The sequence below is a fragment of the Lactuca virosa genome, chromosome 7 (assembly GCF_052849685.1).
Source record: "Lactuca virosa cultivar CGN04683 chromosome 7, Lactuca_virosa_CGN04683_v6, whole genome shotgun sequence".
NCBI lineage: Eukaryota > Viridiplantae > Streptophyta > Magnoliopsida > Asterales > Asteraceae > Lactuca > Lactuca virosa.
In genome coordinates, this window is record NC_136432.1 from 116911551 (window position 1) to 116929788 (window position 18238).

Below are 18238 nucleotides of genomic sequence, written 5' to 3' on the forward strand. Positions count from 1 at the left end.
AATTGAGCTCCTCATCTCTCCTTTCATCGATGTTCTTGTGATTTTATGGCTTAAGAGTGTTGTGTTCTCGGAAGAATTTGTTTTGAAGATTTGAAACTGAAGATATCAGCTCTCATTCCACTTCTGGACTTTTTTAAGTCTTAAAGTTCCATGCTTTATTGTGTTTCTTCGTTAAATCTGAGTATTTGGTTTTATGGTCCATTTTAATGAGTTTTGGTCCCTTTAAGGCTTGTTCCATATAGTTAGGAGAACTCTTGAGCTTTTGACTGACGTTTGGGCTTTGATCTGGTCATTTGGTGGAGTAGAGAGTGCATGCACGAACTCTGTTTACTCCATGCATATAGAAAATTATGTTTTGGACATCTTATGATCTATAGCTTTAGATCTTGCTTGTTTGGAGCTTCTTAATGGATAAAGTTGGAAACTTTATTCATTTAGACATTATAAGGAATCCGATTTGAAAGTTAGAAGCTTCAACTTAATGTATTAAGTCTTCTTGGAGCTGCTGAAATAGGGTGAAAGATCTTATATGACCAAGATTCATTATTAAATGATATTGCTAATAACATATGTGATGGGTTTTGACCATAACAAACAATCCCTATGTGTGCATGCAACCCTAATGTGTAGGATCTATGTTTTCACTATTGGACATGCAAGTATTGAACACAAAACAAGAAACCTTAGGAGGCATATATAATTTTTGAAATTAATAATAAACTAGGGTTAGGATAGATACATTGATTGTTATATTGTAATAACAATGAAATCCTTGAAGATCTTGGACTTGAGAGCAAGTGTCACAAGTGTAACACCTCTAATGGATCACAAACACACTTAGCAAGAGGATGAAAGGAGAGAGGAAGAAGATACTTCAAAATTTCATCTATCCTTAGGGTTTGAATGGCATGAACGAAATCAAGAGGGGTTAGGGCCCGTTATATAACTTTTGGTAACTTAGAGCCAAAACTAGGGTTTTAAGGAGGACACCTAATACAATAGTCTCCCACTTGGATAAGTCTAATAACTATAGTTACAAGTATAACTTCAAAAATTGACTAGCAAATTGTAGCTCTCAAAGCCGTTGTCGAACTTTGGCCTAGTCAGTAACGAGTCCTAAGATAAGTGATAATATAATCCTCCATTCTACAAGATATCATGTGGACAAATGACATGGAACATAATCATTCTCATTGTCCAACAGTTTGTTTCCCGATTTCTGATTTGTAATGACAAAGAACTACAATTGAACACATCAATTCAGTCTTGACCGATCCCGACACATAAGTCACACCAAATCATCGAGGGGCCCAAGATATCGCTTTTCCCGTTAGGGCAAAAGGAACATATAAACTTTAACTTATATGCTTGCACTATTTACTCATCAAATTATGCACAACAATACATTTTATAACATCAAGTTACTGAAGTGTTTACGCATTATCAATGCACAACCAAATAGTAAACAACAACTAATATATCTCCATTTAAATATTATATGATATTATTGTCTCAAAACTACTCGTGATAAATTCCATGAAGTAATTTACTGAGCATGGGTTTAATCCAATACTTAAATCCCCATTTCAAAAGTACTCATGAATGTTGCAGCAAACCATTGCTATGTCTAAACCCTTAGACAATCTACAACCCAATTCATGACAGCCTTAATTCATTATTTACTTCCAAAATATGATCGAATATGGATATTTGAATAATATAATTATTCGGGAAGTGAAACATGCAAAAGTGAAACACAATGATAAACAATTGACAAAAGATAGTAAACGATACTCATAAATAAATCTCCATTATTTAATCATCAAATGTCAATTACATTTATTTGTTACAAGTTTCTAAATATCTATGTAATCACTAAAACTAATATCATCCTTCACACCAATGCTCTTCGCATGCTGAACGTGCTTAACCCTACTAAGACCCTTTGTGAGGGGATTGGTAGGATTCTCTTCAGATTATACCCTCTTTACGATGAGGTGTAACACCCCGACTCCCAGGTATAAGTTTTAAAACCTTATATACATGTTTATGGGCCTACTCGACGATTTGGTTTCCCTGACTCGTCGTGTAGAGGCGGATTAGCCCGTGTGGATTATTGAACCTACCCGACAAGTCGGAGGACCCTGACTCGACTAGTAGGAGCTGGAAAATGAAACCCTAATTTCCAGTGTTTTGCACCCTATTTAAAGAGTCATTGGCCTCCTTCAGCCTCCCTTACCGTCCCCCTTGAGTCCAGAAAACCCTAATCTCGAATACCCTCCATTTGTGTGTGTGAAAAAGCTTGGAAAGTGGTTCTTGTGAAGAAGGCTTGAAGTCTAAGGAGCTTGGAGCAAAGGAAAGCTTGTGGATCTAAGTCTACTTCATCTTGACATCATTTTGAAGGTAACAAGTCGTTACCTTGACTTCCCTCTAGCTAGATCTCTCCATGCTTAATTTTAGGGCCATTTTGGCATATATGTGAACCATTTCGGGTATTGGTCATGATCTGAAGTTGTAACTTCAGATCTGGACTTCTCTAAGTCCCTATAGCCATAAAGTTATCTGGTTTAGCAAGCTTGAGCCTTTCTCTTGGGGTTAAACCTTTCCCTTAACTTGGTTTTGGCATTTAGGACCATGCATGTATGTAAAATTTGCAACTTTATGTGGAAACCAAACCATGCCCTAGGAGGTTAGATCTGCAATATGGAGCTTTGGGGTGGCTTAAAAACATATGAATAAGAAATGGACTGCATGAACTCGACGAGTCGCATAGACGACTCGGCGAGTCGGATGAAGATTGCCCGTATTTGACTCTGCATCAATTCGGCGAGTCAGTAAGAGGACTCGACGAGTCAGTTAGGGTTTTCCCCAATATTTGGACACGCATGGACTCGACGAGTTGGTTGGAAAATCGGTGAGTCAATTAGATTTTGGTGATTTTTGAGTTCTTAAGAAACTCGACGATTTGCTAGCTACACTCGACGAGTCGGGTCAACATGGACTGTTGACTTTGACCGTTGACTTTGAATTCGACCAAGAGTTGACAAGTTTGACTTCTGGGGGTATTTTGGTAATTTGGGAATTTATGGAAGCGGATCATTTGTGGATGTAGGTGTTGGACTTGGAGCTGCATTTGGTGGAGTTTGACTTTATCACTTCGAGCTACTTGTGAGGTGAGTTCTTCTCACTATATCAATAGGGTCTAAGGCACCAATGCCGACCCTTTTTCTGATTTGTATTTGGGTTATTGCATGATATGCTTATTGATTTACATCATGGTAGTTAGGGTGGTGATATGCTTAGTGACCTGGTTAGGTCGGTATCCCGGTATATAAGATGATGCTATGTTAGTGATCGGTTAGGTCTATATCCTGGTTATACGATGTTGCTATGATTAGTGATCTGTTAGATCGGTTTGACTATTATATATGTTAGCGTATGATATTTATGTGCACATGATTGTTGATTGGGGGTTGGGTTGAGGCGGTCCTACTTTGTGCTGAAGGCCAACATACCCAGGGCGGTCCGGATAGACTGTAGGACCTGCGAGGCGGTCCAATCAGGTCGAAGGCCCAGCGAGCGGTCCAGATAGGCTGTAGGCCCTACGAGGTGGTCCAGGCGTGCCAAAGGCTCGGAGAGCGGTCCAGATAGGTTGAAGGCCTGCAAGGTGGTCCAGTCAGGCTGAAGGCTCATTATGCATCTTGTTTATTTATATGATATGATTATGATTGTATGTCATTGGTATTTTGGGGGAACTGATTATGATTGTATGGCGTTGGTATTTTGGGGGAACTCACTAAGCTTCGGGCTTACAGTTGTTGATTTTGTTTCAGGTACTTCTGATGATCGCGGGAAGGCGAAGGCGTGATCGTACACCTCCTTATGTTTTCATGATTTGATTCTAGGATACTTTGACATTATACTATTTTGGAAACAAGTTTTGTAATAATCATTGGTTTTGAAATGTTTTAAAAAGTTTAAATTTGGCATGATTTTTATGGATGTTACAAGTTGGTATCGGAGCCTTGGTTTGAGTGAATTGGAGGAAACACTCGTGTGCATCCAATCTCAAACTGAGGACAAGAATTTTAAAAAGATTTTCAAACGGTTTTCAAAATAATAAAGAAGGATGCAAGTGTACGATTAGCCGGAGCCAGTAAGTAGACGCCAAAATACCTTACGGTTTATTTGATTTATGTGATATGTTAGAACAGCATGCTAGTACTAGGCTAGGGATCTTCAGGAATTGCATGATAGAATTTCCTGATTATATGATGCCTGATAGCCTAGGGTTTTTCCTTATATGAAATTGACATCATTACTGTAGTTGCTTAGTGTATGCATCACGACTGTACATAATTAAGATCTTATAGCCTGAGAATGTTTGGTTTGGCCTTATTTCTTGTTCTTGTTTGATGAAGGGCTTAGGGTAGGATCAGGTATTCGAATTTCTATAGGGTCTAGCGTTATGTATGGCTACCATACACTAGTACTGCAGGGTTGGTAGAAGTTTCATGGAAGGGTTGTTTGGGATTAGTCCGCCAGTTATGAGATACTTGGCCTTCCTCTAGGGGTGAGGATTCAGCACATGCCATGCTTACATATAGTATTAGGGCGTTTTGATGATACTTGAGAGAAATATAGGTAGGTGCAATGTTTTAAAACCCGAATTTTTAGTTGACCCGGTGTGATGACCGATTCATGGGTCAACCGGTTCAACCGGTTGAACCGTCGGGTCAACCCGGTTTATGCTCTTTTTCTATTTTCATATATTTTTACTTTCCTACATACTACATAGACATATAATACCAATAATTTGATGTCAACAAAGTTTAATCTAAACACAACAAACAATCTAAACACAACAAACAACCACATAGAGTATTAATAACATGTTATAGATCAATCTAAACACAACAAACAACCACATAGAGTATAAATAACAAAAGAAAACATAGTTGTAGACAAATCCAAACACGTTATAACCAAACCAAATCATGGATCTTGAGAAATTGGAGTATTATAAGCATCGATCTCGCGGTCACTTAGTAACTGAAATTCACAATCAACTTCATCATCAACATGGTCACCTTGTGATTCAGAAGCCGGTTCATGCTCTTGCTCATCAAGCATATTTTCTAAATCATCATAATTAAGTTCTCCTTCCCGCTCTTCTTCAACCACCCAAAATCCTGTCTTATCAATATTTTCATAGTCAACAGGATCGTAAGACCTCATATCAACCTTCAATCTACAAAAACATTCACAAAAATCTCAAATATAACTTGGTCATTTTATAGCATAATATATCTTAGCAAGATACCATACCTATTTTGTAAACGCAAGTTGTAATGAACAAATACAAGATCATTTAGCCTTTGATGTTCCAATCTATTCCTCCATTTCGTCTGAATCCTTTCAAATACACTCCAATTACGTTCGCAACCGGAAGAAGATGCCGCTTGACTTAATATTCTAATAGCAAACTTTTGCAAAACCGGAATATCTCCGCCAAATAACTTCCACCACTCATCTACAAAAGATATAGTTAGCAAATAAATATATTAGAAAATACAATATTTTATATATAATAATAACACATTAAATTTAAATAATACCTTGACGAGTAAGATTACGAGAAGCAACGACACTAGATCTACCAAAGGTACCTTCAGCATCACGAAACCTGCCTAAATTCAATGTAATATTTAAAACGTCATCACCTTTAAAAGTCTTGTGTCCACACCCCCCTGAGTGGACGAGAAAGAAAGGATTTCTCGGGGCAACCCCCTATCCTTTTCAATGGAAGTCGTGGCTATCCTTGGTAAGACTTCTTTGCCGACAAGAACTTTCTGTAACTCAGGTACTCAACCATTTCAAGAACGCCTTGAAACACCTCATTCTTCTTACAAAGATTTGCATGATCATATTGAAAAACGAGATTCAACCAATAAGCCACACAATAAATACTTTTTTTTAACATCCTATCCCAACGACTATCAATTATGTTAGTGTAAGGCCTATATAATTCCTTCTTCTTCTTAAACAATTCCTTAAACCCTCTTCTTGCCCGACGCATTCCCTCGTAAACATAACCAATTGCAGGTTTTTCATCCGAATCACACAATTGCAAAAGCTTTAACAAATGAGTCATTACTTTCACTGTAATCAAACAATTCTTCCAAAAGATTTCATTCAAGATAATCTGTTTACATTCAACCGCATTTCCCACTTTCAACATCTTCTTAAACTCATTAGATATGACCATTACTTGTAAATCTTCTTTATGGTCATAGAAACTTTGCAATGCAATGAACACGGTACCAAACCGAGTAGCACCTGGACGGATAATTTATTTCCAACCGGGGCTTTTTCTTAACCAATTAATGGGTCAATTATGATTATAAACAAAAACAGTAACCCTCGATGCAAGATTGACCAAACTTTTCACATTATCCAATTCTGAAAGATCCTTTAATACAAGATTAAGACAATGCGGTGCACATTGAGACCAAGTAATAGAAGGATATCTTTCACATAACTTAGTACTAGCATGCTTGTAATTAGCAACATTATCAGTTACCATTTGCACCACATTTTTTTCTCCTACCATTTCAACAATCTCAACAAAAAATTACACAAATTTGTAGCATTTCTCTCTATATCGGATGCATCAACATATTTAAGAAATGATATCCCTTTCGGACAATAAACCAATAAATTAATCAAATTTTGTTGTGAAACATCCCTCCACCCATCACTCATAATTGTGCAACCAGTATCAACCCATTGACTTCTTAAAGAATCAATTATCAATGAAACTGACTTTTTTGCATCTGTCAATAAATTAACCCTCAGAGCATGATAATTAGGTGCTTTGTACCCATAACCAATACTTGCTATTTTATCTACCATAAGTTGAAAAAAAGGAGAGTTGCAAGCATTCATAGGTATACATGCATCATAAAACCACATAGCAATAGCTAAATCCACATCATGTATTTTTGCCTTACTTTGCATTGCAGATTTGATAGTGGGTTGGGAAGGATCATTTATACCTTTCGTAAAAAATGCATGCAAGTTTAAAGTAGATTTCATTTTTCCCTTTTTCACAGTTGACATTTCTGCTTCCTCCATTTCTTCATCATCATCCAAGATAGTAACACTAGTGGTACGTTTTTCTTTTTCTTTTTGGGCAGTCTCTTCAATTTCCCTTGCATAGTAAACCGCACTTCTAGACTAACTTTTGGGCATGCTACTACCTCACCTTTAGTACCAACAAGATGTTTCTTAACCCTGTTTATTCCACCACCACCTATAACTTTTTGACAAAAATTACATATCCATGCCTTTTTCCCCTTCTCATCAACGACTTGAGTAACATGTTCCCAAGCTATATCCGTCTTTGTTCGTACATTTGATTGAACCGAAGAATGGGATTTAGCTTGATTGTGCTTGCAATGGTTCTTCTTCCCTTGATTCCATATTTAACTGCATTGAAAAGTAATGTTATAATCAATAAACATATGTCAATTGGATCCTAATTACATAATCTACACAATCAAAACCTTGAAACAATGATCAATTAACAATAAATGAACTGTAAACTAACCAAATTTGTCACAATCAAAACCTTGAAACAATGATCAATTAACAATAAATGAACTGTAAACTAACCAAATCTATCACCTGTTTCAAAAGAAACCAGGTTTCATAAGAAAAGCTAATCAGAAGCGAAAAGAACCTGATTTCACAGTCAATTGGAGAAGAAAGAAAATTGGAGAAGAAAAGAAAACAAATCTATCACCTGATTTCACAGTCAATTTATTTCACAGTCAAAAGAAAACTGATTTCATAACAACAGATAATCAAAATTGGATGATTGGACGGATTGGAGTAAGTGGATTAGTAATAGAGGGGGAATTGAGGTTTCGGTAGAGAAGGAACAGGAACATCAGTCGCTGTTTTGCAGGAAAAAAAAAGAAACAGAAAAACTCACCTAGAGAAGAACGGAAGTCGCTGGAGAAGAACGGAAGTCGGTAGCTCGCTGCTGATGTCGCTGCTTTGCAGTTGCAGCTTTGCAGTCGCTGTTTTCTTTCTTCAGCTCGTTGCTTTCGTTTCCCAGAGAAGAGTCGAGTTTGTTTTTCCTGGAGCGATCTCACTTAATTATCCAAGCCCTAATAAACGGGCTAATCCGGTTTTTACTGGTTCGAAATACTCGGTTCAACCGTGGTTTAGGGTAAACCCGGCAGGTTCGATCCGGTCGGTATTTTTACAAAAACCCGTTCTCATTTGACCCGCCTTCTATCCCGGGTCACGGTCCAACCGGTTGAACCGGCCGAGTCGACCCGGGTTTTAAAACATTGGGTAGGTGTGGAAGGTAGTATGGGCCCGTACTACTAAAAGCACAGGACCCATACGCGTAAAAAGGAAGTCACAACCCCTAGGGTTTTGTTGGGAGTTGGTTCCCGGATTATTATATGGAATATCTGATATCTTCATGGTATATTTTCAGCATGGTGGTTACTCGACGATTTGTGACTGGATCCGGGTCAGGATCGGGAGGTGGTGGACAGGAGGCACCAGCAGTGCCCGAGACTATCGGCCATATGGGGCCAGACGAGATGGACGCCAGGATCCGGGAGATCCTGGATGATGAGGTTGTTGTGATGTTCCGGGCTCAGTTACCGGAGATGTTTGGGTCTATCAAGACCGCCATGGTGGAGTATTTCGATGAGTATTATGCAGCCCTCACTGAGGCGGCTGCCACAGTAGCTACATCAGCTGTAATGGTGGCAAGGGGAGGAGCCAGTCAGGATTTTCAGTATCGGGACTTCGACAACACAAAGCCCCCTACTTTTGATGGGACTCAGGACCCCATCAAAGCCATGAGGTGGCTATCTGACGGGAGGGGTGTTTCTTCACATGTTCATGTCCTACTGACCAGAAGGTCAAATGTGCCCTGAACCTGCTAAGGTCTGGGGCAAAGGACTGGTGGAGATTGATGACTGGATCGTATTCTGATGATCAGAGAGCTGCAATTACTTGGGAGCAGTTTGGGGATATGTTCCGCACTCGCTACATTCCACGGGTCGAGCGAGAGCGGCTAGGTCAGGAGTTTCTGGATTTGAGACAAGATGGTGAGACGGTGGCGGAGATCACCCGCATGTTGACGGAGAGGGCGATGTTCTGCCCGAAGTTTGCTTCTGAGCAGGCTCAGATGACACGTTATATGAGCATGCTCAAGACTGACATTCGACAGTTTGTGGCGACCCAACGATGTGATACGCTTCTGGATTTGTAGGAGGCTGCTAGGCGGCATGAGTTAGAGATTGAGCTACAGTTGAGGGAGCAGCGGCAGGCCCCGACACAGTCACAGCCGGCACCAAAGCGATCTAAGACCGCTGATTCCTGGTCAGGGGGACAGCAAGGCCGCACTTGTGGCAAGTGCGGGAAGGGTCACTCGGGGGTTTGCAGATTGAGGAGCGCATGCTGCAAATGCGGAAGGGAGGGGCATTATGTGAAGGATTATCGCCAGACAGCCCCAGTTCAGGATATGAGGATCTGCTACCACTGTCATCAGGTTGGTCACGTGAAGACCAACTGTCCACAGCTCGTGGCCAGGCCGGCGCAGGCTCAAGCGTGGGCTGCACTAAGGATTACTGACGAGAGTCAAGGTTAAGCAACGCTCCCGAGGGCTAAGGGACATGCCTTCTAGCTTACAACAGAGGAGGCCAGGGCAGCACCAGACGTGGTTGTTGGTATGTTTCTATCCCTTATCTTACTGATTATATCTGTTTTATGCTTATATTTTTGTACCTGTGATTAGGTACGTTTCTAGTGAACTCCTTACCTGCTTTGGTATTATTTGAATCGGGGGCGAGTCGGTCATTTGTCTCTCAGACATTTAGTAGGGAGTTCAGTGTGCCAGTAGGAGAGCTAGAGTGTCCGTTGCGAGTCTCTATCGCTAACGAACACGGGGTTTCCGCTTATTCAGTCTATCGGGGTTGCGTGTTGTAGATCTTTGGGATATCTTTCTCGATAGACTTGATTCCGATTCCCATGGGGGATGTGTGTGTGATCACGGTATGGACTGGCTTAGTCGCTTCCGTGCCATGATTGATTGTGAGGGTCAGCAAGTAGTAGTTCGGACCCCAAGTGGGGGAGAACTGATTGTCTACGGCGAGGGCACTAGATTGGGATCAGGGTTTTGTTCAGCTACTAAGGCTCGACAGTACATTCAGCACGGGTGTGCGGGTTATCTAGCGTATGTGGTGGATACGCGGGTAAGGAATCAGGTTTCAATACCAGAGGTTCCAGTGGTCAGGGAGTTTGATGACGTGTTCCCGGAGGAGTTACCCGGAGTGCCTCTGGAGAGGCAGGTCAAGTTTAGGATCGACCTAGTGCCAGGTGCAGCCCTAATCGCCAAGGTGTCATACCGGTTGGCAGCACCAGAGATGCAGGAGCTGTCATCACAGCTGCAGGAACTGCTGGGCAAGCAGTTCATTCGTCCGGTCAGTTCTCCGTGGGGAGCGTCGATTCTCTTTGTCAGGAAGAAGGACGGTTCACACCGGATGTGCATTGACTATCGGGAGTTGAACAAGTTTACGGTGAAAAACCGTTATCCACTCCCGAGGATAGATGAACTTTTCGATCAGTTGCAGGGAGCGTCCTGGTTCTCCAAGATAGACTTGAGGTCCGGGTACCGTCAGGTTAGGGTTAGAGAGGAGGACGTGGAGAAGACCACGTTCCGGACTTGTTATGGACATTACAAGTTCGTGGTGATGCCGTTTGGGCTCACCAACGCGCTGGAAGTATTTATGGATCTGATGAATCGGGTCTGCAGGCCGATGCTCGATCGCTCAGTCATCATGTTCATAGACGATATCTTAGTGTACTACAAGACCCGAGAGCAGCATGAGGAGCATCTACGGGAGCTATTAGGAGTTTTGAGACGAGAACGAATTTACGCCAAGTTCTCAAAGTGCGATTTTTGGTTACGAGAGGTTCAGTTCCTTGGACACCTCGTTAACCAAGAGGGGATTTTGGTCGATCCGGCCAAAATCGAGGCGGTTATGCAGTTGGAGGTTCTGAAATATCCCTCGGATATCAGGAGCTTCTTGGGATTGGCAGGGTACCACCAGAGATTCATACAGGATTTCTCCATGATTGCAGTACCTATCACTCGTCTGACGAGGAAGGGGTGGATTTCCGGTGGGGCCCCGAGCAACAGAGGGCATTTGAGACCCTGAGACAGCGACTATGCAAGGCTCCAGTCTTGAATCTCCTGGAAGGAGTTGAGGATTATGTAGTGTTCTGCGATGCATCCATCATGGGACTGGGAGCGGTCCTCATACAAATAGGGCGGGTGATTGCCTACGCATCACGACAGTTGAAGCCGCATGTGACGAGATACCCTACTCATGATCTGGAGTTGGGGGCGGTGGTATTCGCTCTCAAGATTTGGAGACATTACCTCTATGGGGTCTGCTGTACCATATACACGGACCATAAGAGTCTGAGGCACATCATGGATCAGCCGAACCTGAACATGAGGCGGTGCAGGTGGCTTGATGTGGTCAAGGACTACGACTGTGAGAACATTTACCACTCAGGTAAAGCGAACGTGGTTGCGGACGCTCTGAGCCACAAGTTAGCTGGATCTTCTACCCCAGTGACATGTATGAGGATATCAGTGGATTCTCCACTTGTGATCCTGATTAGGGAAGCTCAGGTAGAGGGTATGCGTCAGGAGAACTGGAAGCTTGAGAGGATTAGGGGTGAGAAAACCCGGTTTATGTAGGATAGTAGGGGATTATTGATCCTTTGTGGTCGGGTCTAGGTTTCGATGTTTGGTGGGGTCAGACAGACTATATTGGAGGAGGCTCATAAGTCTCGCTTCTCTATTCATCCAGGGGCCACCAAGATGTACCGGGATTTGCGATTGAGTTATTGGTGGCCGTGTATGAAGCGGGAGATCGCTTGGTACTTTGAGAGGTGCTTGACTTGCAGGATGGTCAAGGCCAAGCACCATGGGCCGCATGCCAAGCTGTAGCCTCTAGAGATTCCCATGTGGAAATGGGAGCAGATCACAATGGAATTCATCACTAAACTGCTGAGAACGACAAAGGGGTTCAATGCTATATGGGTCATCGTGGATCGATTGACCAAGAGTGCTCATTTTTTTCCCATTCGGGAGAGCTCATCGGTCGAGAAGCTGGCCAATGTGTATATACGCAAGATTATCGCTCGCCATGGGGTTTCGGTCTCTATCGTGTCAGACCGTGACGTTCGGTTTACCTCTCGTTTCTGGCAGAAGTTCCACGAGGAGCTGGGCACACAGCTGCAATTCAGTATAACCTATCATCCGCAGACGGACGGCCAAAGTGAGCGGACCATACAGACTCTCAAGGATATGCTGAGAGCCTGCGTTATTGAGTTAGGTTGGAGCTGGGACTCCTACCTACCCCTTGCAGAGTTCTCCTATAACAACAAATTTCATATCAGTATTGGTGGTCCACCTTATGAGCTATTGTATGGACGAAGATGTTGCACCCCAGTCTGTTGGGGCAAGATTGGTCATAGGGTGATGGGTCGGACCGAGGTAGTCCTACAGACTACCGAGATGATTCAGCAGATCAGACAGCGGTTGTAGACCTCACAGAGTCGGCAGAAAAGTTACGCCGACCGCCGCCGATCTGAGTTGGAGTTTCAGGTCGGTGACATGGTACTCATGAAGGTCTCACCCTGGAAGGGTGTGATTCGCTTCAGGAAGAGGAGGAAGTTGGGACCCCGATACATCGAGCCATTCAGGATCACTTCCAGGATTGGCGAGGTGGTGTATAGACTAAATCTTCCTGAGGAGCTTAGTCATATCCACAACACTTTCCACATTTCATAGTTACGAAAGTGCATTCTGGATGAGGAGGCGGTAGTGTCTTTAGATGACATTCAGGTTGATGAGCGCCTGAATTACGTGGAGAGGCCGGTGGCCGTTCTTGAGAGGAAGGTATACGTTCTACGGAATAAGGAAGTACCTATGGTAAAGGTACAGTGGGAGCATATGAGGGGATCAGTGTGGACGTAGGAGCTGGAGGCAGAGATGTGGGAGCACTATCCAGAATTGTTCGCCGTAGCAGACTTCGAGGACGAAGTCTAGTTCAAGTGGGGGAGAATTGTAACACCCCGAATCCCTTGTATAAGTTTTAAAACCTTATATACATGTTTATAGACCTACTCGACGAGTTGGTTGCCCCGACTCATCGTGTAGAGGCGGGTTAGTCCGCGTGGATTATTGAACCTACTCGGCGAGTTGGAGGACCCTGACTCGACGAGTAGGAGCTGGAAAATGAAACCCTAATTTCTGGGCTTTTGCACCCTATTTAAAGGGTCATTAGCCTCCTTCAGTCTCCCTTACCGTCCCGCTTGAGTCCAGAAAACCCTAATCTCGAATACCCTCCATTTGTGTATGTGAAAAAGCTTGGAAAGTGGTTCTTGTGAAGAAGGATTGAAGTGTAAGGAGCTTGGAGCAAAGGAAAGCTTGTGGATCTAACTCTACTTCATCTTGACATCATTTTGAAGGTAACAAGTTGTTACCTTGTCTTCCCTCTAGCTAGATCTCTCCATGCTTAATTTTAGGGCCATTTTGGCATATATGTGAACCATTTCGGGTATTGGTCATGATCTGAAGTTGTAACTTCAGATTTGGGCTTCTCTAAGTCCCTATAGCCATAAAGTTATCTGAGTTAGCAAGATTGGGCCTTTCTCTTGGGGTTAAACCTTTCCCTTAGCTTGGTTTTGTCATTTAGGACCATGCATGTACGTAAAGTTTGCAACTTTACGTGGAAACCATGCCCTAGGAGGTTAGATCTTCAATATGGAGCTTTGGGGTGGCTTAAAAATGTCTGAATAAGAAAAGGACTGCATGAACTCGACAAGTCGCATAGCCGACTCGGTGAGTCGGATGAAGATTGCCTGTATTTGACTCTGCAGGAATCGATGAGTCAGTAAGAGGACTCGACGAGTCGGTTAGGGTTTTCCCCAACATCTGGACACGCATGGACTCGACGAGTTGGTTGGAAACTCGACGAGTCAATTAGGGCTTCGATGATTTTGGAGTTCTTAAGGAACTCGACGAGTTGCTAGCTACACTCAACGAGTCGACTCAACATGGAGTGTTGACTTTGACCGTTGACTTTGACTTCGACCAAGGGTTGACCAGTTTGACTTCTGGGGGTATTTTGGTAATTTGGGAATTTATGGATGTGGATCATTGGTGGATGTAGGTGTTGAACTTGGAGCTGCATTTGGTGGAGTTTGACTTTATCACTTCGAGCTACTTGTGAGGTGGGTTCTTCTCACTATATCAACAGGGTCTAAGGCACCAATGTCGACCCTTTTTCGGATTTGTATCCTTATTGCATGATATGCTTATTGATTTACATCCTGGTAGTTTGGGTGGTGATATGCTTAGTGACCTGGTTAGGTCAGTATCCTGGTATATAGGATGATGCTATGTTAGTGACCGGTTAGGTCTGTATCCTGGTTATAGAATGTTGCTATGATTAGTGATCTGCTAGATCGGTTTGACTATTATATATGCTAGCGTATGATATTTATGTGCACATGATTGTTGATTGGGGGTTGGTTTGAGGCGGTCCTGCTTTGTGTTGAAGGCCAACATACCCAGGGCGACCCGGATAGACTGTAGGCCCTGCGAGGCGGTCCAGTCAGGCTGAAGGCTCGACAAGCGGTCCAGATAGGCTGTATAGGCTCTACGAGGCGGTCCAGATGTGGCGGAGGCTCGGAGAGTGGTCCAGGTAGGTTGAAGGCCTGCGACGAAAGCTTATGGTACTCGACTCATTTCTGCTATCTCTACATCGGTACTCGGACTCTGACTCTTACTCAGTTTGGTATGGTTTGGATATGCAATTCTCCTTTCTTGGAATTCTCCATGCTAAAACGCTTTAACACTTTATCCAAATATGTACTTTGACTAAGCCCAATTAGACTTCTACTCCTATTTCTCAAAATCCTTATTCCCAGAATATAAGCAGCCTCTCCCAGATCCTTCATAGCAAAACACTTTCCAAGCTAGGATTTTACTTCCTGCAAGGTTGGAATGTCGTTTCCTATAAGTAGTATGTCATCAACATACAACACCAGGAAGGTGACTATACTCCCACTAGATTTAACATATACAAAAGATTCATCTTCACTTCTAGAGAAGCCAAACTCTTTGACTTTCTCATGAAAGCAAAGATTCCATCTGCGAGAAGCTTGTTTCAATCAATAGATTGATTTTTCAAGCTTACACACTCTATTGGGGTACTTAGCATCCACAAAACCCACTTTCTGACTCATGTAAACATCCTCAGCCAAATTTTCATTAAGGAAAGAAGTTTTGACATCCATCTGCCAAATTTCATAATCATGAAACGCATATATGGCTAGCATAACCCTAATAGATTTAATCTTAGCCACTGGTGAGAAGGTCTCATTATAGTCAACCCTTGGGGTTTGAGTAAAGCCCTTCGCAACTAGTCGATCCTTGAAAGTGTGTACCTTTCCATTCATATCGGTCTTCTTCTTTAAGATTCATTTGCACCCAACTGTCTTACGACCTGGTACATTGTCAACCAAATTCCAAACTTGGTTGTCATACATGGACTTGATCTCGCTGTCCATTGCCTCTTTCCACTTGGTAGACTCAGGGCCCGCTATTGCTTCTTTGTAGTTAGCAAGTTCATCAAAATTTACTAGTGTGCTATCACTGATATACATATCACTTCTGCAGTTATATGGAAACCACACAACACAAGCGGAACACTAACTCTACTAGAACGCCTAAGAGGCAATGACTCGTCAAGTGGTTCAACAAGAGTTTCTTCCTCAGGTTGAGAGCTAGTGTTTAAGGTTCCTTCCTCGTTTGACTCTTGAATTTCTTCAAGATAAATTGTACTCCCACTGTCCTATTTGCATATGAGATCTCTCTCACGAAAGACTCACCTTCGTGCTACAAAGACCACGTTTTCACTAGGTCTATAGAACAAGTATCCAAAGGAATTTTGTGGGTAGCCGATGAAAATACACCTCTCACTTCGAGGTTCAAGCTTGTCGCGTGTATCTCATCTACCGAAAACTTCACAACCCCAAACCTTGATATGTGCCAATGAGGGAACCTTCCCTGTCCACATCTCATGAGGTATTTTGGCAACCTTCTTTGTTGGGACAAGATTAAGAATGTGGGCGGAAGTCTCTAAGGCATACCCCTAGAATGAGATTGGAAGTGAAGCGCGTCTCATCATGGAATGAACTCAAACTCTACCGAAATGGCTTCTGCAGTAATATGGAAACCATAAAACTCAGGTGGAACTCTAACTCTACCGGAACGCCTCAGAGGTACATACTCGTCAACCGGCTCAGTAGGAGTTTCCTCCTCAGGTTGACCGCTAGTGTTTGAGGTTCCTTCATTGGTTAAATCTTGAAGTTCTTCAAGGTCAATTTGCCTCACACTGTCCCCTTGAAATATAAGTTCCCTCTCTCGGAAAACCCCTCTCCTCACAACGAAGACAACATTGTCACTCGGTATGTAGAAGAGATAACCAAAGGACTTTTGCGGGTAGCTGATGAAAATACACCGCTCACTCCGAGGTTTGAGCTTGTCGTGAGTCTCGCGCCTCACGAAAGCCTCGCAACCCCAAACCTTGATGTGTGCTAACGAGGGAGCCTTCCCTGTCCACATCTCGTGAGGTGTTTTGGCAACCTTTTTAGTTGGGACTCGATTAAGGATATGGGCAGCAGTCTCCAAGGCATACCCCCAGAATAAGATTGGTAACGAAGCTCGACTCATCATGGAACGAACCATGTATAACAAGGTTTGGTTGTGCCTCTCAGCCACACCATTAAGTTGTGGTGTCCTAGGTGGCATCAATTGTGAAACAATTCCACACTCCTTAAGATAGTCCAGGAATCCGATACTAAGATTGTGACACCAGTCAAGTTTTGGTCAAAAATAAATTGATCAATAATCGTAATTGGGATGAACCAAGTGGTAGAGTTTGTAACAAGGTTTCCAAAAACATAAAGAACACTGAAATCCGAGTTATAACGAAGAAGTTATGACCAATCGAAAATCCGCGGTAAAACCGGCAAAACATTGTTCAGTGTAAAAAGTGAATTTTCGATAAAAGGCTTTTTAGCCTTAACAATCTAAATAAAACTTGTAGAATATGTTAAACCGAGAACGTTCATAAAAAGAACGTAAAAATCTGACTTCGTATGAGAAAGTTATGATTTTTCAAAGTTTCGGTTTAGCAGTAGACAGCTAAAAATTCGAAATATAAATCGATATTTAGCCGACGCAACTTAAACGAAAATCAAAGGTCTCGTCAAAAGTAGCACAACGGTAAAAAGACAGACGAAAACGGACGTCGGATGAAGAAGTTATGAAATTTTTAACGGATTCCCGTCCCGGTCTGTTTAAAATAATAATATTAAAAATAAAGTCAAAATCAGCCGACGAAGTCTAAACAAAAGTCGTAGAGTATGATTTTACCTACGCGTGCATATAAAGAACGCCAAAAACGGAGCTCGTATGCGAAAGTTATGATTTTCGCAAGTTTTGGCACAAAAATAAAGAAAAATAAGAAAAAAACCCGGACAATTTCGCATGCCACGTCACCCTCGCACGTGGCAGCTGCTGAGTGGACCGAAGCCATGTGTGGCACCTCCTGATTCGACCAACTCCACGGTCCAATCCCACTCGGACAGCCTCGCATGAGACACACCGGACATCACCTCGCACGCTCCTCTGATGCTCCCTTCGCACGTGTCTCCTTTCTACTGGACCGAGGTTTGGTCCAATCCGAGACTGCCACTGCGAGCCTGCTGTCCGAACCCTCTCCTCGTGTACCACCCTTCTGTCCGACGCATGTGCTGATGACTAAGATGCTTCGGACCGAGGCCTCGGCCTATAAAAGCCATGCGAGACCTCTCGGATTCCACCCTTATTTCACCCCAAAACTTCCCAAAATTCACATTTAGCCCCGTAAACTTTCTCACGACCCCCGAAGGCCCCGGTACCACGTGTAAAGCCCGAAGCAAGCCCCGGAGCCCCGGAATTCTCGAGAATTCATCCTCTCTCCTGTCGAAACTCTGCCCGGTTTGAGCCGGTTTCTCGTTAAATAAACTATTTACAGGAAACGAAACGCTGCCCGAATCACCGCTTATCAAAGTG

The 18238-nt window shown here is 42.8% G+C and overlaps 1 pseudogene; it reads right to left on the bottom strand.

Moving 5' to 3' along the window:
* Positions 1-4995: 4995 nt before the first annotated feature.
* On the bottom strand, positions 4996-11167 carry LOC145127072 (uncharacterized; annotated as a pseudogene).
* Positions 11168-18238: the final 7071 nt, after the last annotated feature.